Raw genomic sequence first — 24,743 nt, 5'->3', positions numbered from 1 at the left:
CGTGCATAGTACAACGTCCCCCTGTCAGCCCCCAGGGAGAACATCGCAGGAGGATGGAGGAATCCACCCAGTCCCTCAGGGTCCTCCCTGAGGAGTGCCTGGAACCCTCTCCTTCCGTTCCAGAACCCCAGGGAGTCCCTGAGGAGCCTTGCTGATGAAACGTTGTCCATAAACCTCCCCAAAAATGCCCTTACCTCCTCGTCCTTTACATGCGGGTTGTAGATATTCACCGTCACAACTCTGAAATTGTTCTTTGCCAAACTTGAGACCTCATAATTACTCATGGGCCTCACACCTCCCACAGCCTTCGCCTTCTTCATGATATCATCATGCATTGCCTCTGTATAGAAAGTTACATCATAGGCTTTTTCAATTGGGTTAGCCTGAAGGCATAACACGTCTTTCACCATTAGCTTCAGGATCCCCATTAAAACAGATCTCCCAAAACTTTCTCTCCCGATTGGCTCCATTTCCTTGTTGCTCCATGAAAACCTCACCGTGTTTGCAAGCCCAATCCCTGGAACCGATCTTCTTGGTCTACTTTCCGCCATCTTGTCCAGTATAAAGCTCTCTTCCAACAAAAAAGAAGCTACTAGTTAAAGAAAAGGAAATAGTGGAAATCCAAATCCTTCAAAAACAAAAAATACCGCCCTCCTATCTCCGACCTTTTGACTCAGCGAGCTCTGGGGCACCTCGGTACCAAGCTTGATCTGAGCCAAAAGGCCGAGAAGCGATAACCCACAAATTGACCCCTGCACCCGCCGGGCCCCCGGGGGCCTCGGCAGACCTCATCGGTTTGGCAAAAGTTGGCTCCTCCTCACCCAACGCTTCCCTGGTGACAGGCGGGTGTGTTTTTTTTTAAAAGTCGCTAATGCGTCGTTAGGTCACTAGCTCTTTAATCCTAGTGCGACTATTTGTTCAATGCCCGGCAAATACACCAGTCATCGTCGGGCTTGAACTCAATTGCCCGAGCGACTACTTTGAGTGGAAAAAATACGCCGGTCGGTCAGCCGGCTTCAAGTCAAACGCCTGAGCAAAAAGTCTCGGCGTCATCTCTGTCAATTTCTCTTGAAACAAGATACCGGGCTCTGCCAGAAGCAAAGCCCTTCCAAAAATACGTTGAACTCGTAAGTGTTCCTCTCCACGGAAGTCTTTAGTAAAAGGCGAAAGGCTTGTGCGTAATGAAGAGAAACCAGAGTCGTATGGAAGTCAGAGGTCGGGGCCCGAGACACACACGGTGCACTCTAGGCCGGGTCCCCGCGGGTGGTCCCCGAACCCACTCTTCCAAGTTTTCGAGGGCTGTGGGTAAAAAGTCACAGACAGACAGACAGACAGACAGACAGACAGACAGACAGACAGACAGACAGACAGATAGACAATCCTGGTGAAGTGATTGTATTTTTTTGGGGGGGGGCTCAAAAACACACACACACACACAATCCTGGTGAAGTGATTGTATTTTTTGGGGGGGGGGCTCAAAAACACACACACACACACACACACACACACAATCCTGGTGAAGTGATTGTATTTTTTGGGGGGGGCTCAAAAACACACACACACACACACACACACACACACACACACACACTCTCCTGGCCAATGTTTTTTTTTTTTATTTTTTTTTAAGTAAAATGGCGGGAAAACGGGGGACCCCCATGAAGGGGGCTTCGCACTTGTTTCAGTTTGGATGATTCTTCTTTTTTCATTCCTTCTCTTCTTCTGCTAGCTGTTTTACATAGCTTGGTGTATTTCTTTTTCCTTGACAATGGGAGAAAAGTGTTGCACCGTTCCCGGAGGTACTGCAATACCGGGTCGATGCGTGGAGCGGACGGAGCAAGCCCCATTTCCGACTCCCTGTTCGAAAAATCCATTTAATATGTAGTCCCCCGATGGGGGACGTATCAGATATTAAACTGATAAGAACAGATACTACACTTGATCTGAGCCAAAAGGCCGAGAAGCGATAACCCACAAATTGACCCCTGCACCCGCCGGGCCCCCGGGGGCCTCGGCAGACCTCATCGGTTTGGCAAAAGTTGGCTCCTCCTCACCCAACGCTTCCCTGGTGACAGGCGGGTGTGTTTTTTTTTAAAAGTCGCTAATGCGTCGTTAGGTCACTAGCTCTTTAATCCTAGTGCGACTATTTGTTCAATGCCCGGCAAATACACCAGTCATCGTCGGGCTTGAACTCAATTGCCCGAGCGACTACTTTGAGTGGAAAAAATACGCCGGTCGGTCAGCCGGCTTCAAGTCAAACGCCTGAGCAAAAAGTCTCGGCGTCATCTCTGTCAATTTCTCTTGAAACAAGATACCGGGCTCTGCCAGAAGCAAAGCCCTTCCAAAAATACGTTGAACTCGTAAGTGTTCCTCTCCACGGAAGTCTTTAGTAAAAGGCGAAAGGCTTGTGCGTAATGAAGAGAAACCAGAGTCGTATGGAAGTCAGAGGTCGGGGCCCGAGACACACACGGTGCACTCTAGGCCGGGTCCCCGCGGGTGGTCCCCGAACCCACTCTTCCAAGTTTTCGAGGGCTGTGGGTAAAAAGTCACAGACAGACAGACAGACAGACAGACAGACAGATAGACAGATAGACAGATAGACAATCCTGGTGAAGTGATTGTATTTTTTGGGGGGGGCTCAAAAACACACACACACACACAATCCTGGTGAAGTGATTGTATTTTTTTGGGGGGGGGGGCTCAAAAACACACACACACACACACACACACACACAATCCTGGTGAAGTGATTGTATTTTTTGGGGGGGGCTCAAAAACACACACACACACACACACACACACACACACACACACACACACACACACACACACACACACACACACAATCCTGGTGAAGTGATTGTATTTTTTGGGGGGGGCTCAAAAACACACACACACACACACACACACACACACACACTCTCCTGGCCAATGTTTTTTTTTTTTTTTAAGTAAAATGGCGGGAAAACGGGGGACCCCCATGAAGGGGGCTTCGCACTTGTTTCAGTTTGGATGATTCTTCTTTTTTCATTCCTTCTCTTCTTCTGCTAGCTGTTTTACATAGCTTGGTGTATTTCTTTTTCCTTGACAATGGGAGAAAAGTGTTGCACCGTTCCCGGAGGTACTGCAATACCGGGTCGATGCGTGGAGCGGACGGAGCAAGCCCCATTTCCGACTCCCTGTTCGAAAAATCCATTTAATATGTAGTCCCCCGATGGGGGACGTATCAGATATTAAACTGATAAGAACAGATGATGATTAAAAGATTTTATTACTGTTCAAAAACATAAGCATAATAAACAAACCATCAACAATCATAATCATCACTTCCATTAAACTCAACACAAGGCATTTGAAATTTCAAAACAAATGAAACCCAAATTACAAATCAGGGGAGCATCTTCCCTCCCCCTCAACACCCACATAAACTAGATTCCTAAATCTCTATATTTCCCTATCTCCCCATACCTATCTGATTCCTTTTCCCTATTCCCTTTACCACAGTCCTAAACCCCCCTTCCACCTCTCCCGGGCTGCATGCTGCCCCCACTTCCTCTCCTCCCTCTTCATCCTCCCCCTCACATTTTCTTCCACCCTCCTCACTATCCCCTCCACTCCCCAATCTCTCCCTGTCTTTACCATGTTCTGTCTGGCTTCCCACAGCCCCCGTTTAAAGAGGCTTATGAGAAGCCATAGTAGAAATCTGTCCCTTTCCGTCCCCCTCGCTCTCCCTACTCCTCTCTCTACCCGAGCCCACGACAAAATAAAATCCCCTCTTACCTTACCTAACAACACCCGTGCCCTAGCCCACACTACTCCGGCAAAGGCACAGTCCCAAAAGGCATGGCGCACTGTCTCCTCCCCACCACAAGATGGTCTTGGGCAGGTGGGGGATCGCGCCAAGCTATGCCGGTACATAATGGAACGCACCGGCAAACACTTATGGAGGCTCAACCAATTCAGGTCCTTGAGCCTGTTGTCCAGACCCCGCGCCTGCACTCCCTCCCAGACCACTTCCGGGATACCCACCACAGGTGTCGGACACCCTCCCTGTCTGACCTCCTCGTACAGGTGCTTGTGGTCTAAACCTACTCGGGCAACTTCAACCTCGGGGTGCGCACGTAACCACTTGGCCGCGTGCCCAAAGTGCCACGGCAGCTGTTCCGCCCGAGGACCCGTGTTAGACCACACCATTACGCTTCTCGCCTGGTATGAGAAGAACACCCGCAGGAGGTAACCGGACGGGTGTACTACCGGATGAGCAAGCTCTGTCAACAAAAAAGAAACAAAAATTGAGTCCAGCTTGAGGGGGAAGTGTGGTACCCCCCTACCTCCCTCCCCGATGGGGCAAAGCATGCGTGCCCTGGCGACCCACTCGTACCTGCCACCCCACATGAACTGAAACACTAGCCTCACTAGAGGCCTCCTCAGACAAGCCGGCAATGGGTAGATGTACGCCAAATATAAAAGAGACGGCAATACATCCACCTTGAGGACCAGGACCTTGCCTACAAAAGACAACGACCTAGCCCTCCACATCGCTAGCTTCCTCTGTACCACTGCGATGCCCATGTTCCAGTTCAGCGTCGCTGAGCCGGAGGTCTCAAAATGAACCCCGAGAATCTTCAGGGCCCCGTTACAGAGAGATAACCCCCCGGGCACATCCGTCCTACCACGCCATCTTCCGAAAAACTTAACGGAAGACTTTGCGTGGTTAAGAACCGCTCCCGACGCTCGGGTGAAGTCCCCAATAATGGCAAGGGACCTTGTCAAGCACGAGTCCTTGCAAAGCAGCAAGGAAGTGTCGTCGGCGTACTGCGTCACCTTAACGCGCAGACCGCCACTTCCAGGGATTAACAAGCCTTCCACCCCTGTGTCTGCCCTAATGGCAGCCCCCAGAGGCTCCATGTACAGTACGAAGAGGAGAGCCGAGAGCGGGCACCCCTGCCTGACCCCTGACGAGAGGTCAAAAACGTCACCCATGTGACCGTTTACGCTAACCCGGCACCCCGCTCCGACATATAAAGTACGGATCCATCCTATGAACTTTTCCCCAAATCCTAATCTACCTAATACTCTGAAAAGAAAAGATCTATTCACGCGATCAAAGGCTTTCGCCTGATCAAGCGCTGCTACCATTAAAGGCAGACCTCTATCTTCTACCCAAGCGATGGAGTCCCTAATCAACTGCAGGTTCCACCTGATAGAGCGGCCCTCTACCCCGCACGTCTGATCCTCATGAACGACGTAGGGAAGGGCTGTGCGCAACCGATCCGCTAGGACCTTTGCAAGTATCTTGTAGTCTACACACAGCATGGTCAATGGCCGCCAGTTGCCAAGGTCTGTGGCGTCCCCCTTCTTGTGAAGAAGTGACAGCACACCGACGGTCATTGATCCCCCCGGGAACCCCGTCTCGAGAATGGCCTTCAAGACTTCGAGGACCACCGGTCCGAGTATCCCCCAAAACTTGAGGTAAAACTCGGCCGGCAGCCCATCCATCCCAGGTACCTTCCCTTTTCCCATCCTCCTAAGGGCGCTCTCAACCTCTTCTAGGGAGATCTGAGCCTCCATCGCTTCTCTAATGTCCTCCGGCAATCGCCGGGACAAGTGTTCTAAAAACACATTTCCCTGCTCTACATCTACTTCCCTCTCCTTAAAGAAACTTCGGAAATGATCAGTTGTTACTCTGACCATCTCCTCCGGCTCTCTAGCTACACTACCATCTTCTTTCCTAACCCCGTACATTACCTTTCTACTCTGTCTATCCCTAACCGACTTAAAGAACATTGTGGAACAAGTCTCGTTATGTTCTAAAAAGCCGCTATGCGCACGCTCCAGGAAAGCTCGAGCCTTCCGCTCCTGCAGCTCCCTGAGTTGCGCCTTCAGGGCAGTGGATCTCTCCCAGTCGACCGACCCGCCGAGGTTGCCTGCCTCGTACTCGAGTTCGAGCAACCTATGGATATGATCCACCTCCCTCCTTTCCTCCCTTTTTCTCCTCTTACAATATCCTATAATAAAGATCCTAATCCTTACCTTGACTAAGTCCCACCACTCCAACACCCCCTCGCACATGGACCGGAGGCCCTCAAACCCCCGAAACACACCAATAAAGGCATTAACAAAGGCTTGCTCATCCAGCACCTCCCGATCTAACTTCCAATACCCCCTACCGAAGAGGCAGACTGGAGAACTCACCTGCAGGAGCACCCCGTCGTGATCTGAAAAGAACACAGGCAACAGCCGACCAGACAACTGACCCAAGGACCTGGATAGAAAAATATAGTCAAGCCTCCGCGCAACCCCCCTGGAGTTGCGCCAAGTGGGACCGGCCATTTTCGGAGTAGTGTGCAGGCCACCATCAACCAGACCATGGCAAGCCATTAGCCCGGTGATGGCGCCTGCACTGCTGTCCCCCCCTACCCCTAAATCTATATTAAAGTCCCCCCCTATCACCAACTGCCTATTTGTGACACACAGGGGCGTCAGACAGTCCACCATCTCCCTCCTGTCTGCCGCCACCTGTGGTCCGTACACCCCAACTAATCTATACCTACAATCTCTTAATGTGACATCCACCCCCAAAACCCTCCCCTGCATAACAACAAAAGTATCCTCAACCTTTACCTCCCTATTCCCAAACAAGATCCCTACCCCCGAAGAGTGAACCCCCCCTATACCCCAAACTGATTCCCCTTTATCCCACTCCCTCTTAAACCTCACAACATCCCCCCCATCCCTTAGGTGAACCTCCTGTAAAAAACAAAAATCAAACCCCACACCCTCTAAATAACTAAACACCGCCCTTCTTTTTATCCTATCCCTCAAACCCCTTACATTTAAACTAACAAAAGTAATTTTATCCATAATGAAAACATTAACAACAACCTACTAATAACAAAAAACAAAACAAGAGGCTCACCCGATGCTCCCCCGCTCCATCTCCTCCGACAGGGAAGTAAAAATGCTCCCCTCATCCGAAGGATACAGATCCTCCTCAGATGAGCCCACCTGCTTGCGCACAACTTGGGACACTCTGTCTCCCCCTTCCTCTAAGACCCCCAAGTCATCTGCCCATGAAGCCGGGAAAGGGTTGGGGATGGAGGTTTCCGGCTTCTCTGAACAGCCTTGCGACCCTCCATCCCCAGGATGCAGAGATAGAGTAGAGGTCGTCATGTCCATTTCCTCTAGGGGTAAAGGGAGGGATGAGTCCTGTGAGGACAGGGGGGCCACATCAGCGGCACTGTCTTTAACCCCCATCGCACGCTTGCCTGCCCCTTCCCCTATGCCTCCCACCTCTTTCTGCACATCACCCTTCCGCTTCGTCCTCTTCTTCTTGCCGACGTAGGGTTCCTGCTCCAGTTCCGGGATCACCCTCCCTACTGACGATTCCTTCCCATCCTGCCCGAGTTCGAGCGGCACACCAGAGTCTGAGGCCCACTCCCCTGCCCTTGACCCCAACACCGGAAGATTTTCCACCATTTCTACCAGGGCCCCAAGCCCCTCCACCCCATCAAGTAATGATCCCATGCTCTCCATTCCTCCACCCGCCTCCTCCACCTCCGGCTTCTGGATAGCGGACCCCTCACCTCCTTTCACTGACGGCCCTGATGTCACCTCTTTCCCGGCCCTTGCACGTGGAGTGGGCGTTGGTGAGGATGGTCTCTCCTGCTCCTTCTTCTCTGGGTCTTTCTTGCTAGACCCAGGGTCCCTTCTTTGCAGATGTTCCCCCACAGAGTCTCCTCCTTCCTTTCTGCCTGCCGTCGCCTCGGCATATGACTGCCGACGGGACGGACAGTCCCGGAACAGGTGCAGCCTACTACCACACCCGTGGCATTCCTTCGGCTCCCTACAGTCCTTTGCCTCATGCTCCCCCGATTTGCAAAACCTGCATCTCCCTGTACTGCAGGCAGCTGTAACGTGCCCATACTCCCTACATTTCTTACAGAAAGGGGGTTGACGGGTGTAAAAGAGCATCCCCCTGTCCGAACCCAGAGAAAAGACCGCCGGGGGATGTAGGAAGCCATCAAACCCTTCCTTATCCGGCCTAAGGAGCACCTGGAACTGACGGCGGCCATTCCAGAATCCCAAAGAGTCCTTCACATATCTTGCCCCTGATGTGACGTCACAAAAACGGCCCAGAAATGCCCCTATGGCGATATCCGTTACATGAGGATTGTACATATGTACATTAATAGTTCTGAAATTGGTCTTAGACAGACATGTTACATTGAAAAAGGACAATGGCTTCTCTCCAGCAGCCGCTTTGGCTCTGTCCATTATAATGTCGCACATACCTTCTGTATGAAAGGTCACGTCATATGCTTCCTCCATAGCATTTCCCTGCAGACACATAACCTCTGGGACTTTGACTTTCAGGGCCCCCATCAAAACGGTTCTTCCAAAGGAATCTCTTGGCAAGCGTGTATCTTCTTCCTTCTTCCAAGCGAAACGGATTGTGTTCTTAAGTCCAGTCCTGGGGACCGACCCTGCGCTACTGTTGTTCGCCATCTCCTCACGGAAAAAAACGGAAACCAAGTTGAAAAATAACTTAACTGGCTTTCCTTCTTACTCCCTCCGGCCTTCGACCTTCTGACTCAGCGGGCTTTGGGGCACCTCGGTACCAAGCTTGATCTGAGCCAAAAGGCCGAGAAGCGATAACCCACAAATTGACCCCTGCACCCGCCGGGCCCCCGGGGGCCTCGGCAGACCTCATCGGTTTGGCAAAAGTTGGCTCCTCCTCACCCAACGCTTCCCTGGTGACAGGCGGGTGTGTTTTTTTTTAAAAGTCGCTAATGCGTCGTTAGGTCACTAGCTCTTTAATCCTATTGCGACTATTTGTTCAATGCCCGGCAAATACACCAGTCATCGTCGGGCTTGAACTCAATTGCCCGAGCGACTACTTTGAGTGGAAAAAATACGCCGGTCGGTCAGCCGGCTTCAAGTCAAACGCCTGAGCAAAAAGTCTCGGCGTCATCTCTGTCAATTTCTCTTGAAACAAGATACCGGGCTCTGCCAGAAGCAAAGCCCTTCCAAAAATACGTTGAACTCGTAAGTGTTCCTCTCCACGGAAGTCTTTAGTAAAAGGCGAAAGGCTTGTGCGTAATGAAGAGAAACCAGAGTCGTATGGAAGTCAGAGGTCGGGGCCCGAGACACACACGGTGCACTCTAGGCCGGGTCCCCGCGGGTGGTCCCCGAACCCACTCTTCCAAGTTTTCGAGGGCTGTGGGTAAAAAGTCACAGACAGACAGACAGACAGACAGACAGACAGACAGACAGACAGACAGACAGACAGATAGATAGACAATCCTGGTGAAGTGATTGTATTTTTGGGGGGGGGCTCAAAAACACACACACACACACAATCCTGGTGAAGTGATTGTATTTTTTGGGGGGGGGGCTCAAAAACACACACACACACACACACACACACACACACACACACACACACACACACACACACACACACTCTCCTGGCCAATGTTTTTTTTTTTTTTTTTTTTTTTTTTTTTTAAGTAAAATGGCGGGAAAACGGGGGACCCCCATGAAGGGGGCTTCGCACTTGTTTCAGTTTGGATGATTCTTCTTTTTCCATTCCTTCTCTTCTTCTGCTAGCTGTTTTACATAGCTTGGTGTATTTCTTTTTCCTTGACAATGGGAGAAAAGTGTTGCACCGTTCCCGGAGGTACTGCAATACCGGGTCGATGCGTGGAGCGGACGGAGCAAGCCCCATTTCCGACTCCCTGTTCGAAAAATCCATTTAATATGTAGTCCCCCGATGGGGGACGTATCAGATATTAAACTGATAAGAACAGATTTTTTTTTTTTTTTTAGAAAAAATAATTTATTACGTTCAATACCATTCATTCTTTACAAAATCATATATTCCTTCAAACTCAAATAATGGTATTTTAATTTATAAAACAAACCAAAAAACCCCAAAACAAAAACTCAGGGGAGCATCATCCCTCCCCGTCATCCTAAACACTAACTTTCCCTATCTTCCCGTCCCTAATCTAAAATAACCCCAGCCCTAATCCCCCCTTCCATCTCTCCCGGGCAGCGTGCTGCCCCCACTTCGTCTCCTCCCTCTTCATCCTCCCCCTCAAATCTCCTTCCACCCTCCTCACTATTCCTTCCACCCCCCAATCTCTCCCTGTCTTGACCATGTTCTGCCTGGCTTCCCACAGCCCTCGCTTAAAGAGGCTCATGAGAAGCCAGAGCAGAAACCTATCCCTATCCGTCCCCCTCGCTCTCCCTACACCTCTCTCTAACCTAGCCCAAGTCAAAATAAAATCCCCTCTAACCCTTCCTAACAACACCCGTGCCTTTGCCCATACTACTCCGGCAATGGCACAGTCCCAAAAGACATGGCGCACAGTCTCCTCCCTGCCACAAGAAAGCCTTGGGCAGGTGGGGGATCGCGCCAAGCTATGCCGGTACATGGTGGAGCGTACCGGCAAACACTTGTGGAGGCTCAACCAATTCAGGTCCTTGAGCCTGTTGTCCAGGCCCCGCGCCTGCACTCCCTCCCAGACCGCCGCCGGGATGCCCACCACAGGTGCCGGACTTACTGCCCGTCTAACCTCCTCGTACAGGTGCCTGTGATCTAAACCTACTCGGGCGACTTCAACCTCGGGGTGCGCCCGCAGCCACTTGGCCGCATGGCCAAAGTGCCACGGCAGCTGTTCCGCCCGAGGACCCGTGTTAGACCACACCATTACGCTTCTCGCCTGATATGAGAAGAACACCCGCAGGAGGTAACCGGACGGGTGTAGTACCGGCTGAGCAAGCTCCGTCAACAGAAATGAAACAAAAATTGCGTCCAGCTTGAGGGGGAGATGTGGTACCCCCCTACCTCCCTCCCCGATGGGACAGATCATGCGTGCCCTGGCGACCCACTCGTACCTGCCACCCCACATGAACTGAAACACCAGCCTCACTAGAGGCCTCCTCAGACTAGCCGGCAATGGGTAGATGTACGCCAAATACAATAGAGATGGCAATACATCCACCTTGAGAACCAGGACCTTGCCTAAAAAGGACAAAGACCTAGCCCTCCACATCGCTAGCTTCTTCTGTACCACTGCGATGCCCATGTTCCAGTTCAGCGTCGCTGAGCCGGAGGTCTCAAAATGGACCCCGAGTATCCTCAGGGCCCCGTTACAGAGAGATAACCCTCCGGGCACATCCGTCCTACCACTCCATCTTCCGAAAAACTTAACGGAAGACTTCGCGTGGTTAAGAACCGCCCCCGACGCTCGGGTGAAGTCCCCAATAATGGCAAGGGACCTTGTCAAGCACGAGTCCTTGCAAAGCAGCAAGGATGTGTCATCGGCGTACTGTGTCAACTTGACACGGAGACCGCCACTTCCAGGGATCAGCAAGCCCTCCACCCCTGTGTCTGCCCTAATGGCAGCCCCCAGAGGCTCCATGTACAGAACGAAGAGGAGAGCCGAGAGCGGGCATCCCTGCCTGACCCCAGACGAGAGGTCAAAAACGTCACCTAAGTGACTGTTTACACTAACTCGGCACCCTGCTCCGACATATAATGTACGGATCCATCCTATAAACTTCTCCCCAAATCCTAATCTACCTAACACCCTGAATAGAAAGGATCTATTCACGCGATCAAAGGCTTTCGCCTGATCTAGCGCTGCTACCATTAAAGGCAGCCCCCTATCTTCTACCCAAGCGATGGAGTCCCTGATCAACTGTAGGTTCCATCTGATCGAGCGACCCTCTACCCCGCACGTCTGATCCTCATGGACGACGTAGGGAAGGGCTGTGCGCAACCGGTCCGCTAAAACCTTTGCAAGTAGCTTGTAATCTACGCACAGCATGGTCAACGGCCGCCAGTTGCCAAGGTCAGTTGCTTCCCCCTTCTTATAAAGAAGTGACAGCACACCGACCGCCATTGATCCCCCCGGGACCCCCGTCTCAAGGATGGCCTTCAAGACTTCGAGAACCACTGGTCCAAGTATACCCCAAAACTTGAGGTAAAACTCGGCCGGCAGCCCATCCATCCCAGGTACCTTCCCTTTTCCCATCCTCCTGAGAGCGCTCTCAACCTCCTCAAGGGAGATCTGAGCCTCCATCGCATTTCTAATGTCCTCCGGCAATCGCCGGGACAAGTGTTCTAAAAACACATTTCCCTGCTCTACATCTATTACCCTCTCTTTAAATAAACCTCGGAAATGATCAGTTGTTACCCTGACCATTTCCTCCGGTTTTCTAACTATGCTACCATCTTCTTTCCTCACCCCATGCATTATCTTCCTACTCTGTCTGCCCCTAACCGACTTAAAGAACATAGCGGAACAAGTCTCATTATGTTCTAGAAAGCCATTATGCGCACGCTCCAGGAAAGCTCGAGCCTTCCGCTCCTGCAGCTCCCTGAGCTGCGCCTTCAGGTCAGTGGATCTCTCCCAGTCAATCGACCCGCCGAGGTTGCCTGCCTCGTACTCGAGTTCGAGCAACCTTTGGATACGATCCACCTCCCTCCTTTCCTCCCTTTTTTTCCTCTTACAATATCCTATTATAAAAGCCCTAATCCTTACCTTAACTAAATCCCACCACTCTAACACCCCCTCGCACATGGACCGGAGGCCTTCAAGCCCCCGAAAGAAACCAAAAAAGGTGTCAACGAAAGCTTGCTCCTCCAGCACATCCCGATCTAATTTCCAGTACCCCCTACCGAAGAGGCAGACTGGCGACCCCACCTGCAGGAGCACCCCGTCGTGATCCGAGAAAGACACAGGCAACAGCCGCCCAGACAACTGACCCAAAGACCTAGATAGGAAAATGTAGTCGAGCCTCCGCGCAACCCCCCGGGAGTTGCGCCATGTGGGACCAGCCATTGTCGGAGTAGAGTGCAGACCTCCATCAACCAGACCATGACAAGCCATTAGCCCGGTGATGGCGCCTGCACTACTATCTCCCCCTACCCCTAAATCTATATTAAAATCCCCCCCTATCACTAAGTGCCTATTTGTAACACACAGGGGCGTCAGACAGTCCACCATCTCCCTCCTGTCTGCCGCCACCTGTGGCCCATACACCACCACTAACCTATACCTACTATCCCTAAAAGTGACATCCACCCCCAACACCCTCCCCTGCATTACAACAAAGGATCCCTCCACCTTCACCTCCCTATTCCCAAACAAAATCCCCACCCCTGTAGAATGCACCCCACCTATACCCCAAACTGACTCCCCCTTATCCCACTCCCTACTAAACCTGATGACATCCCCTCCATCCCTCAGGTGAACCTCCTGTAAAAAACAAACATCAAAACCCACCCCTTCCAAAAAACTAAATACCGCCCTCCTCTTAACAAAATCCCTTAAACCCCTTACATTTAAACTAAAAATATTAACAGAAAATTTCATTTAAAAATAAATTATAAAACCTTACATCAATGAAATGCAAACCCCAAATTAACCAAAAAACAGGAGACTCACCCGATGCTCCCCTGCTTCGTCTCATCCGGCGGGGACGTCCTCTCCTCTCCTGACGTCCCCCCGTCCTCCTCCATCTCTCCAACCCAGGATGCAGGGATGGTGTTAGGCCTTGGAGTTCCCTGCATCCTGGGTTCCCCACCAACACCCTCCTCTCCTCTCTCCCCAACGGCAGCTGGACTGAGGTCAAGAGCAGGAGATCCCACCTCCCCAAGCAGGAGTTGAGATCCCCCCTCAGACACCCAGCCCAGCGCCACGCCCTGGGAGTCTCCCTCCACCAGCTGTTGGGGGGCTGAGGCAAACAACGATGCCAAAGGCGTTCTTCCCTCCCCCATCACACGCTTGGCCACCCCCTCCCCCCCCTCACCCCCCTCCCTCTCACAGCATGCCGAGCTCCCCCTCTTCCCTTTCTTCTTCGGCTTTGGAGGCAGCGGAGAGACACCACTCCCCCTCTCCGCCAGCTCCTCCACCATTCCCCTCAACTCCTCAACGAGGGCGCTCGACATGCTGTCCCCCCACTCCCTCACCCCCCTTCCCTCCTCCTCCTCCTCCCCCGCCACCGGCACCCCCTCCACCACCTCTCCCTCCATTGTCGCTGTCTCTCGCTCCTCCACTCCCTTTCTTCCTTTCGATTCCTTTCCTTCTTCTGCTCCCGTGTCTTCTTTTTTCCCTTGCCCTCCTGCTGTCACTCCTTGCTCCTCTTCTTTCCGTTCTTGTCTCTTGTCCTTTTCCTTTGATGTCCTTCCTTCCCCTCTTCTTCCCCCATCCCCCGCTCCTGTTCCCCCCCCAGCTGCAGACGCGTATGACCTCTGACGAGCCGGGCACTCCCGCCACAGGTGTGCTGACGAGCCACACCCGTGGCACGCCTTAGGCTCGTCGCAGTCCCTCGCCTCGTGCTCCGCAGATCCACAAATTCTGCACTTTTTTGTGCTGCACGAGGCAAGGATATGACCGTAGGCCATACAACGCCTGCAGAACGGGGGCTGACGTGCGTAAAACAACGTCCCCCTGTCAGCCCCCAGGGAGAACATCGCAGGGGGATGGAGGTAACCACCCTGTCCCTTAGGGTCCTCCCTGAGCAGGGCCTGAAATCCTCTCCTCCCAGTCCAAAACCCCAGGGAGTCCCTTATGAGCCTCCCTGAGGAGACCTTGTCCATATACCGCCCTAAAAAGGCCCTCACCTCTTCGTCCTTGACATGCGGGTTATACATAGTTACTGTTACTACCCTGAAGCTGTTCCTTGCCAGGCTCGTAACTTCATAATGGCACATTGGCCTTTCTCCTTCCACCGCCTTCACTTTCTTCATGATTTCATCATGTTTTTCTTCCGTATAGCATGTCACATCGTATGCCCTCTCCATCTGGTTACCCTGGAGGCAGAGGACATCTTTCACCATCAATTTTAGGCTTCCCATTAGGATGGTTCTTGCAAAAGTTTCCCTCCCGAATTGCTCGACCTCCTTGTCTTTCCAGGCAAATCTGACGGTGTTTGCCAATCCGACTCCCGGCACCGTCCTGCTCTGTGTATTTTTCTCCATCTTGTCAAGAAAAAAGCTCTCTTAAAAAGAAGCCCAAGAAAAAAAGGATATCGGATAAATCCGATTCCTATCAGCAAAAAACAAAAAAATTTCCTCCCTCCTGCCTTCCTTCGACCTTTTGGCTCAGCGGGCTTTGGGGCACCTCGGTACCAAGCTTGATCTGAGCCAAAAGGCCGAGAAGCGATAACCCACAAATTGACCCCTGCACCCGCCGGGCCCCCGGGGGCCTCGGCAGACCTCATCGGTTTGGCAAAAGTTGGCTCCTCCTCACCCAACGCTTCCCTGGTGACAGGCGGGTGTGTTTTTTTTTAAAAGTCGCTAATGCGTCGTTAGGTCACTAGCTCTTTAATCCTAGTGCGACTATTTGTTCAATGCCCGGCAAATACACCAGTCATCGTCGGGCTTGAACTCAATTGCCCGAGCGACTACTTTGAGTGGAAAAAATACGCCGGTCGGTCAGCCGGCTTCAAGTCAAACGCCTGAGCAAAAAGTCTCGGCGTCATCTCTGTCAATTTCTCTTGAAACAAGATACCGGGCTCTGCCAGAAGCAAAGCCCTTCCAAAAATACGTTGAACTCGTAAGTGTTCCTCTCCACGGAAGTCTTTAGTAAAAGGCGAAAGGCTTGTGCGTAATGAAGAGAAACCAGAGTCGTATGGAAGTCAGAGGTCGGGGCCCGAGACACACACGGTGCACTCTAGGCCGGGTCCCCGCGGGTGGTCCCCGAACCCACTCTTCCAAGTTTTCGAGGGCTGTGGGTAAAAAGTCACAGACAGACAGACAGACAGACAGACAGACAGACAGACAGACAGACAGACAGACAGACAGACAGACAGACAGACTAGATAGATAGACAATCCTGGTGAAGTGATTGTATTTTTGGGGGGGGGCTCAAAAACACACACACACACACAATCCTGGTGAAGTGATTGTATTTTTTGGGGGGGGGGCTCAAAAACACACACACACACACACACACACACACACACACACACACACACACACACACACACACACACACACACCACTCTCCTGGCCAATGTTTTTTTTTTTTTTTTTTTTTTTTAAGTAAAATGGCGGGAAAACGGGGGACCCCCATGAAGGGGGCTTCGCACTTGTTTCAGTTTGGATGATTCTTCTTTTTTCATTCCTTCTCTTCTTCTGCTAGCTGTTTTACATAGCTTGGTGTATTTCTTTTTCCTTGACAATGGGAGAAAAGTGTTGCACCGTTCCCGGAGGTACTGCAATACCGGGTCGATGCGTGGAGCGGACGGAGCAAGCCCCATTTCCGACTCCCTGTTCGAAAAATCCATTTAATATGTAGTCCCCCGATGGGGGACGTATCAGATATTAAACTGATAAGAACAGATACTACACTTGATCTGAGCCAAAAGGCCGAGAAGCGATAACCCACAAATTGACCCCTGCACCCGCCGGGCCCCCGGGGGCCTCGGCAGACCTCATCGGTTTGGCAAAAGTTGGCTCCTCCTCACCCAACGCTTCCCTGGTGACAGGCGGGTGTGTTTTTTTTTTAAAAGTCGCTAATGCGTCGTTAGGTCACTAGCTCTTTAATCCTAGTGCGACTATTTGTTCAATGCCCGGCAAATACACCAGTCATCGTCGGGCTTGAACTCAATTGCCCGAGCGACTACTTTGAGTGGAAAAAATACGCCGGTCGGTCAGCCGGCTTCAAGTCAAACGCCTGAGCAAAAAGTCTCGGCGTCATCTCTGTCAATTTCTCTTGAAACAAGATACCGGGCTCTGCCAGAAGCAAAGCCCTTCCAAAAATACGTTGAACTCGTAAGTGTTCCTCTCCACGGAAGTCTTTAGTAAAAGGCGAAAGGCTTGTGCGTAATGAAGAGAAACCAGAGTCGTATGGAAGTCAGAGGTCGGGGCCCGAGACACACACGGTGCACTCTAGGCCGGGTCCCCGCGGGTGGTCCCCGAACCCACTCTTCCAAGTTTTCGAGGGCTGTGGGTAAAAAGTCACAGACAGACAGACAGACAGACAGACAGACAGACAGACAGACAGACAGACAGACAGACAGACAGGACGAGAGCAGACAGACAGATAGATAGACAATCCTGGTGAAGTGATTGTATTTTTGGGGGGGGGCTCAAAAACACACACACACACACAATCCTGGTGAAGTGATTGTATTTTTTTGGGGGGGGGCTCAAAACACACACACACACACACACACACACACACAACCAACAACCAACACACACACACACACACACACACACACACACACACACACTCTCCTGGCCAATGTTTTTTTTTTTTTTTTTTTTTTTTTTAAGTAAAATGGCGGGAAAACGGGGGACCCCCATGAAGGGGGCTTCGCACTTGTTTCAGTTTGGATGATTCTTCTTTTTTCATTCCTTCTCTTCTTCTGCTAGCTGTTTTACATAGCTTGGTGTATTTCTTTTTCCTTGACAATGGGAGAAAAGTGTTGCACCGTTCCCGGAGGTACTGCAATACCGGGTCGATGCGTGGAGCGGACGGAGCAAGCCCCATTTCCGACTCCCTGTTCGAAAAATCCATTTAATATGTAGTCCCCCGATGGGGGACGTATCAGATATTAAACTGATAAGAACAGATTTTTTTTTTTTTTTTAGAAAAAATAATTTATTACAATCCATACCATTCATACCATACAAATCAAAATTTTCATTCAAAGTAAATCAATCATGGTATTTTTAATTCACAAAACAAAGAAAAACCCAAAACAAAAACTCAGGGGAGCATCATCCCTCCCCGTCATCCTACACACTACCTTTCCCTATCTCCCCATCCCTATTCTAGAATAACCCCAGCCCTAATCCCCCCTTCCATCTCTCCCGTGCAGCATGCTGCCCCCACTTCCTCTCCTCCCTCTTCATCCTCCCCCTCAAATCACCTTCCACCCTCCTCACTATTCCTTCCACCCCCCAATCTCTCCCTGTCTTGACCATGTTCTGCCTGGCTTCCCACAGCCCCCGCTTAAAGAGGCTCATGAGAAGCCAGAGCAGAAACCTATCCCTATCCGTGCCCCTCGCTCTCCCTACACCTCTCTCTAGCCTAGCCCACGTCAATACAAAATCACCTCTAACCCTTCCTAACAACACCCGTGCCTTCGCCCATACTACTCCGGCAATGGCACAGTCCCAAAAGACATGGCGCACAGTCTCCTCCCTGCCACAAGAAAGTCTTGGGCAGGTGGGGGATCGCGCCAAGCTATGCCGGTACATGGTGGAGCGTACCGGCAAACACTTGTGGAGGCTCAACCAATTCAGGTCCTTGAGCCTGTTGTCCAGGCCCCGCGCCTGCACTCCTTCCCAGACCGCCGCCGGGATGCCCACCACAGGTGCCGGACTTACTGCCCGTCTAACCTCCTCGTACAGGTGCCTGTGATCTAAACCTACTCGGGCGACTTCAACCTCGGGGTGCGCACGCAGCCACTTGGCCGCATGGCCAAAGTGCCACGGCAGCTGTTCCGCCCGAGGACCCGTGTTAGACCACACCATTACGCTTCTCGCCTGATACGAGAAGAACACCCGCAGGAGGTAACCGGACGGGTGTAGTACTGGCTGAGCAAGCTCCGTCAACAGAAATGAAACAAAAATTGCGTCCAGCTTGAGGGGGAGATGTGGTACCCCCCTACCTCCCTCCCCGATGGGACAGATCATGCGTGCCCTGGCGACCCACTCGTACCTGCCACCCCACATGAACTGAAACACCAGCCTCACTAGAGGCCTCCTCAGACTAGCCGGCAATGGGTAGATGTACGCCAAATACAATAGAGATGGCAATACATCCACCTTGAGAACCAGGACCTTGCCTAAAAAGGACAAAGACCTAGCCCTCCACATCGCTAGCTTCTTCTGTACCACTGCGATGCCCATGTTCCAGTTCAGCGTCGCTGAGCCGGAGGTCTCAAAATGGACCCCGAGTATCCTCAGGGCCCCGTTACAGAGAGATAACCCTCCGGGCACATCCGTCCTACCACTCCATCTTCCGAAAAACTTAACGGAAGACTTCGCGTGGTTAAGAACCGCCCCCGACGCTCGGGTGAAGTCCCCAATAATGGCAAGGGACCTTGTCAAGCACGAGTCCTTGCAAAGCAGCAAGGATGTGTCGTCGGCGTACTGTGTCAACTTGACACGGAGACCGCCACTTCCAGGGATCAGCAAGCCCTCCACCCCTGTGTCTGCCCTAATGGCAGCCCCCAGAGGCTCCATGTACAGAACGAAGAGGAGAGCCGAGAGCGGGCATCCCTGCCTGACCCCAGACGAGAGGTCAAAAACGTCACCTAAGTGACTGTTTACGCTAACCCGGCACCCCGCTCCGACATATAAAGTACGGATCCATCCTATAAACTTCTCCCCAAATCCTAATCTACCTAACACCCTGAATAGAAAGGATCTATTCACGCGATCAAAGGCTTTCGCCTGATCTAGCGCTGCTACCATTAAAGGCAGCCCTCTGTCTTCTACCCACGCGATGGAGTCCCTGATCAACTGTAGGTTCCACCTAATAGAGCGGCCCTCTACCCCGCACGTCTGATCCTCATGGACGACGTAGGGAAGGGCTGTGCGCAACCGGTCTGCTAAAACCTTTGCAAGTAGCTTGTAATCTACGCACAGCATGGTCAACGGCCGCCAGTTGCCAAGGTCAGTTGCTTCCCCCTTCTTATAAAGAAGTGACAGCACACCGACCGCCATTGATCCCCCCGGGACCCCCGTCTCAAGGATGGCCTTCAAGACTTCGAGGACCACTGGTCCAAGTATACCCCAAAACTTGAGGTAAAACTCGGCCGGCAACCCATCCATCCCAGGCACCTTCCCTTTTCCCATCCTCCTGAGAGCACTCTCAACCTCCTCGAGGGAGATCTGAGCCTCCATCACATTTCTAATGTCCTCCGGCAATCGCCGGGACAAGTGTTCTAAAAACACATTTCCCTGCTCTACATCTATTACCCTCTCTTTAAATAAACCTCGGAAATGATCAGTTGTTACCCTGACCATTTCCTCCGGTTTTCTAACTATGCTACCATCTTCTTTCCTCACCCCATGCATTATCTTCCTACTCTGTCTGGCCCTAACCGACTTAAAGAACATAGAGGAACAAGTCTCATTATGTTCTAAAAAGCCATTATGCGCACGCTCCAGGAAAGCTCGAGCCTTCCGCTCCTGCAGCTCCCTGAGCTGCGCCTTCAGGTCAGTGGATCTCTCCCAGTCAATCGACCCGCCGAGGTTGCCTGCCTCGTACTCGAGTTCGAGCAACCTTTGGATACGATCCACCTCCCTCCTTTCCTCCCTTTTTTTCCTCTTACAATATCCTATTATAAAAGCCCTAATCCTTACCTTAACTAAATCCCACCACTCCAACACCCCCTCGCACATGGACCGGAGGCCTTCAAGCCCCCGAAAGAAACCAAAAAAGGTGTCGACGAAAGCTTGCTCCTCCAGCACATCCCGATCTAATTTCCAGTACCCCCTACCGAAGAGGCAGACTGGCGGCCCCACCTGCAGGAGCACCCCGTCGTGATCTGAGAAGAACACAGGCAACAGCCGCCCAGACAACTGGCCCAAAGACCTAGATAGAAAAATATAGTCGAGCCTCCGCGCAACCCCCCGAGAGTTACGCCATGTGGGACCCGCCATTGTCGGAGTAGTGTGCAGGCCTCCATCAACCAGACCATGGCAAGCCATAAGCCCGGTGATGGCGCCTGCACTACTATCCCCCGCTAACCCTAAATCTATGTTAAAATCCCCACCTATCACCAAGTGCCTATTTGTGACACACAGGGGCGCCAGACAGTCCACCATCTCCCTCCTGTCTGCCGCCACCTGTGGCCCATACACCACCACTAACCTATACCTACTATCCCTAAAAGTGACATCCACCCCCAACACCCTCCCCTGCATTACAACAAAAGTGCTCTCTACTCTAACCTCCCTATTCCCAAACAAAATACCCACCCCCGTAGAGTGAACCCCACCTATACCCCAAATTGATTCCCCCTTATCCCACTCCCTACTAAACCTGATGACATCCCCTCCATCCCTCAGGTGAACCTCCTGTACAAAACAAACATCAAAACCCACCCCTTCCAAAAAACTAAAAACCGCCCTCCTCTTAACAAAATCCCTCAAACCCCTTACATTTAAACTAAAAATATTAACAGAAAATGTCATTTTAAAAATTAAATTACAAAACCTTACATCAATGAAATGAAAACCCCAAATTAACCAAAAAACAGGAGACTCACCCGATGCTCCCCTGCCTCGTCTCATCCGGCGGGGACGTCCTCTCCTCTCCTGACGTCCCCCCGTCCTCCTCCATCTCTCCAACCCAGGATGCAGGGATGGTGTTAGGCCTTGGAGTTCCCTGCATCCTGGGTTCCCCACCAACACCCTCCGTTTCTGTCTCCCTGTAGGCTGCTGGACTGAGGTCGAGAGCAGGGGACCCCATCTCCCCAAGCAGGAGTTGAGATCCCCCCTCAGACCCCCAGCCCAGCGCCACGCCCTGGGAGTCACCCTCCACCAGCTGTTGAGGGGCTGATAAAAATAACGAGGACAAGGGCGTTCTTCTTTCCCCCATCACACGCTTGGCCACCCCCTCCCCCCCCACACCCCCCTCCCTCTCACAGCCTGTCAAGCACACCCTCCTCTTCCCTTTCTTCTTTGGTGTTGGAGGTAGCGGGGAGACACCACCCCTCTTCCCCGCTATCTCCTCCACCATTCCCCGCATCTCTTCAACAAGGGCGCTCGACAAGCTGTCCCCCCACTCCTTCACTCCTTCTTCCTCCTCCGGTCCTTCTTCTGGTCCCGTCTCAGCTTCTCCTTCCATTTCCGCCACCGTTCCCTCCTCCACCTCCTCTCTCGCCACTGCCCCAGTCTCCTTCTTCTCTGTTCCTTCCGCCTCCTTCCCCTCCTCTCCTTCTGTTCCAGCCTCCTTCCTCCCGTCCTTCTCCTTCCGTGCAGTCTTTTCCCCTGTGCCATTACCTTCATCCAGGCCCTTACTTTCCTTTCTCCCCCCATCCCCCGTTCTCCCTCCAGCCGCAGACGCGTACGACCTCTGACGAGCCGGGCACTCACGCCACAGGTGTGCTGACGAGCCACACCCGTGGCAAGCCTTGGGCTCGTCACAATCCTTGGCCTCGTGCTCTCCCGACCCACAGAACTTGCATTTTCTGGTGTTGCACGAGGCCAGGATATGACCATAGGCCATACAACGCCTGCAGAAAGGAGGCTGACGGGCATAGAATAATGTCCCCCTGTCAGCCCCCAGGGAGAACATCGCCGGGGGATGGAGGTAGCCACCTAAACCCTTCGGGTCCTCCCTGAGAAGGACCTGGAACCCTCTCCTCCCGTTCCAGAATCCCAGGGAGTCCCTGAGGTGCCTCGCTGAGGAGACGTTTTCCACGTATCTCCCCAGAAAGGCCCTCACCTCCTCATCCTTTACATGGGGATTGTACATGGTGACGGTGACCACCCTGAAATTGTTCCTTGCCAGGCTGGTCACCTCGTAATGGCACAGGGGTCTTGCTCCTTTCCCTTCCCTCACCTTCTTCATAATATCGTCATGTTTCTCCTCCACATGAAACGTCACATCATATGCCTTCTCCATCGGGTTCCCCTGAAGGCATAGAACATCTTTAACCTGTAGATTCAGGTAGCCCATCAGGATATTTCTCCCAAACGTATCTCGTCCCCATGGCTCCGTCTCCTTGTCCGTCCAGGCAAACCTCACGGTGTTGGCCAAGCCAATCCCTGGAACCTGCCTGATTGGCTTTTGCTGCTCCATCTCTTCCAACAAAAATGCTCTCTTATACAAGAAGCCAAAGAAAAAAGAAATCCGAAAACTCCGATTCCCGCCAAAAAAAAACAAAATAAAATTTTCCTCCCTCCTGCCTTCCTTCGACCTTCTGGCTCAGCGGGCTTTGGGGCACCTCGGTACCAAGCTTGATCTGAGCCAAAAGGCCGAGAAGCGATAACCCACAAATTGACCCCTGCACCCGCCGGGCCCCCGGGGGCCTCGGCAGACCTCATCGGTTTGGCAAAAGTTGGCTCCTCCTCACCCAACGCTTCCCTGGTGACAGGCGGGTGTGTTTTTTTTTAAAAGTCGCTAATGCGTCGTTAGGTCACTAGCTCTTTAATCCTAGTGCGACTATTTGTTCAATGCCCGGCAAATACACCAGTCATCGTCGGGCTTGAACTCAATTGCCCGAGCGACTACTTTGAGTGGAAAAAATACGCCGGTCGGTCAGCCGGCTTCAAGTCAAACGCCTGAGCAAAAAGTCTCGGCGTCATCTCTGTCAATTTCTCTTGAAACAAGATACCGGGCTCTGCCAGAAGCAAAGCCCTTCCAAAAATACGTTGAACTCGTAAGTGTTCCTCTCCACGGAAGTCTTTAGTAAAAGGCGAAAGGCTTGTGCGTAATGAAGAGAAACCAGAGTCGTATGGAAGTCAGAGGTCGGGGCCCGAGACACACACGGTGCACTCTAGGCCGGGTCCCCGCGGGTGGTCCCCGAACCCACTCTTCCAAGTTTTCGAGGGCTGTGGGTAAAAAGTCACAGACAGACAGACAGACAGACAGACAGACAGACAGACAGACAGACAGACAGACAGACAGACAGACAGACAGACAGATAGATAGATAGACAATCCTGGTGAAGTGATTGTATTTTTGGGGGGGGGCTCAAAAACACACACACACACACAATCCTGGTGAAGTGATTGTATTTTTTGGGGGGGGGGCTCAAAAACACACACACACACACACACACACACACACACACACACACACACACACACACACACCACACACACACACACACACACACACACACTCTCCTGGCCAATGTTTTTTTTTTTTTTTTTTTTTTTTTTTTTTAAGTAAAATGGCGGGAAAACGGGGGACCCCCATGAAGGGGGCTTCGCACTTGTTTCAGTTTGGATGATTCTTCTTTTTTCATTCCTTCTCTTCTTCTGCTAGCTGTTTTACATAGCTTGGTGTATTTCTTTTTCCTTGACAATGGGAGAAAAGTGTTGCACCGTTCCCGGAGGTACTGCAATACCGGGTCGATGCGTGGAGCGGACGGAGCAAGCCCCATTTCCGACTCCCTGTTCGAAAAATCCATTTAATATGTAGTCCCCCGATGGGGGACGTATCAGATATTAAACTGATAAGAACAGATACTACACTTGATCTGAGCCAAAAGGCCGAGAAGCGATAACCCACAAATTGACCCCTGCACCCGCCGGGCCCCCGGGGGCCTCGGCAGACCTCATCGGTTTGGCAAAAGTTGGCTCCTCCTCACCCAACGCTTCCCTGGTGACAGGCGGGTGTGTTTTTTTTTTAAAAGTCGCTAATGCGTCGTTAGGTCACTAGCTCTTTAATCCTAGTGCGACTATTTGTTCAATGCCCGGCAAATACACCAGTCATCGTCGGGCTTGAACTCAATTGCCCGAGCGACTACTTTGAGTGGAAAAAATACGCCGGTCGGTCAGCCGGCTTCAAGTCAAACGCCTGAGCAAAAAGTCTCGGCGTCATCTCTGTCAATTTCTCTTGAAACAAGATACCGGGCTCTGCCAGAAGCAAAGCCCTTCCAAAAATACGTTGAACTCGTAAGTGTTCCTCTCCACGGAAGTCTTTAGTAAAAGGCGAAAGGCTTGTGCGTAATGAAGAGAAACCAGAGTCGTATGGAAGTCAGAGGTCGGGGCCCGAGACACACACGGTGCACTCTAGGCCGGG

The 24,743-nt window shown here is 51.9% G+C and overlaps 10 non-coding genes and 3 pseudogenes across 10 annotated transcripts; all 13 read right to left on the bottom strand.

Annotated features, from left to right (window-relative positions):
* Positions 1–1,084: 1,084 nt before the first annotated feature.
* Positions 1,085–1,201, bottom strand: LOC123730628 (U5 spliceosomal RNA). Its single transcript, XR_006762063.1, has one exon. It is a non-coding gene; the product is annotated as a U5 spliceosomal RNA (small nuclear RNA).
* Positions 1,202–1,777: 576 nt separating this feature from the next.
* Positions 1,778–1,968, bottom strand: LOC123739210 (U2 spliceosomal RNA). Its single transcript, XR_006767637.2, has one exon. It is a non-coding gene; the product is annotated as a U2 spliceosomal RNA (small nuclear RNA).
* Positions 1,969–2,317: 349 nt separating this feature from the next.
* LOC123739212 (U5 spliceosomal RNA) lies at positions 2,318–2,434 on the bottom strand. The gene has a single exon (XR_006767639.1). It is a non-coding gene; the product is annotated as a U5 spliceosomal RNA (small nuclear RNA).
* A 665-nt stretch (positions 2,435–3,099) lies between these two features.
* LOC123730565 (uncharacterized) lies at positions 3,100–3,267 on the bottom strand (annotated as a pseudogene).
* Positions 3,268–9,005: 5,738 nt separating this feature from the next.
* LOC123736144 (U5 spliceosomal RNA) lies at positions 9,006–9,122 on the bottom strand. Its single transcript, XR_014382754.1, has one exon. It is a non-coding gene; the product is annotated as a U5 spliceosomal RNA (small nuclear RNA).
* Positions 9,123–9,660: 538 nt separating this feature from the next.
* Positions 9,661–9,841, bottom strand: LOC123724720 (uncharacterized; annotated as a pseudogene).
* Positions 9,842–15,532: 5,691 nt separating this feature from the next.
* LOC123739996 (U5 spliceosomal RNA) lies at positions 15,533–15,649 on the bottom strand. The gene has a single exon (XR_006768093.2). It is a non-coding gene; the product is annotated as a U5 spliceosomal RNA (small nuclear RNA).
* Positions 15,650–16,211: 562 nt separating this feature from the next.
* Positions 16,212–16,402, bottom strand: LOC123739993 (U2 spliceosomal RNA). The gene has a single exon (XR_006768091.2). It is a non-coding gene; the product is annotated as a U2 spliceosomal RNA (small nuclear RNA).
* Positions 16,403–16,752: 350 nt separating this feature from the next.
* Positions 16,753–16,869, bottom strand: LOC123724799 (U5 spliceosomal RNA). Its single transcript, XR_006757276.1, has one exon. It is a non-coding gene; the product is annotated as a U5 spliceosomal RNA (small nuclear RNA).
* A 580-nt stretch (positions 16,870–17,449) lies between these two features.
* On the bottom strand, positions 17,450–17,630 carry LOC123740615 (uncharacterized; annotated as a pseudogene).
* Positions 17,631–23,330: 5,700 nt separating this feature from the next.
* Positions 23,331–23,447, bottom strand: LOC123740485 (U5 spliceosomal RNA). Its single transcript, XR_006768372.1, has one exon. It is a non-coding gene; the product is annotated as a U5 spliceosomal RNA (small nuclear RNA).
* Positions 23,448–24,032: 585 nt separating this feature from the next.
* LOC123740607 (U2 spliceosomal RNA) lies at positions 24,033–24,223 on the bottom strand. Its single transcript, XR_006768483.2, has one exon. It is a non-coding gene; the product is annotated as a U2 spliceosomal RNA (small nuclear RNA).
* Positions 24,224–24,573: 350 nt separating this feature from the next.
* On the bottom strand, positions 24,574–24,690 carry LOC123736126 (U5 spliceosomal RNA). Its single transcript, XR_006765950.1, has one exon. It is a non-coding gene; the product is annotated as a U5 spliceosomal RNA (small nuclear RNA).
* Positions 24,691–24,743: the final 53 nt, after the last annotated feature.

This window comes from Salmo salar, chromosome 25 (genome assembly GCF_965601325.2).
Source record: "Salmo salar chromosome 25, fSalSal1, whole genome shotgun sequence".
Classification (NCBI taxonomy): Eukaryota; Metazoa; Chordata; class Actinopteri; order Salmoniformes; family Salmonidae; genus Salmo; species Salmo salar.
The sequence above is the reverse complement of the archived record's forward strand: the minus strand, read 5'-3'. Positions and strand labels throughout refer to the sequence as shown.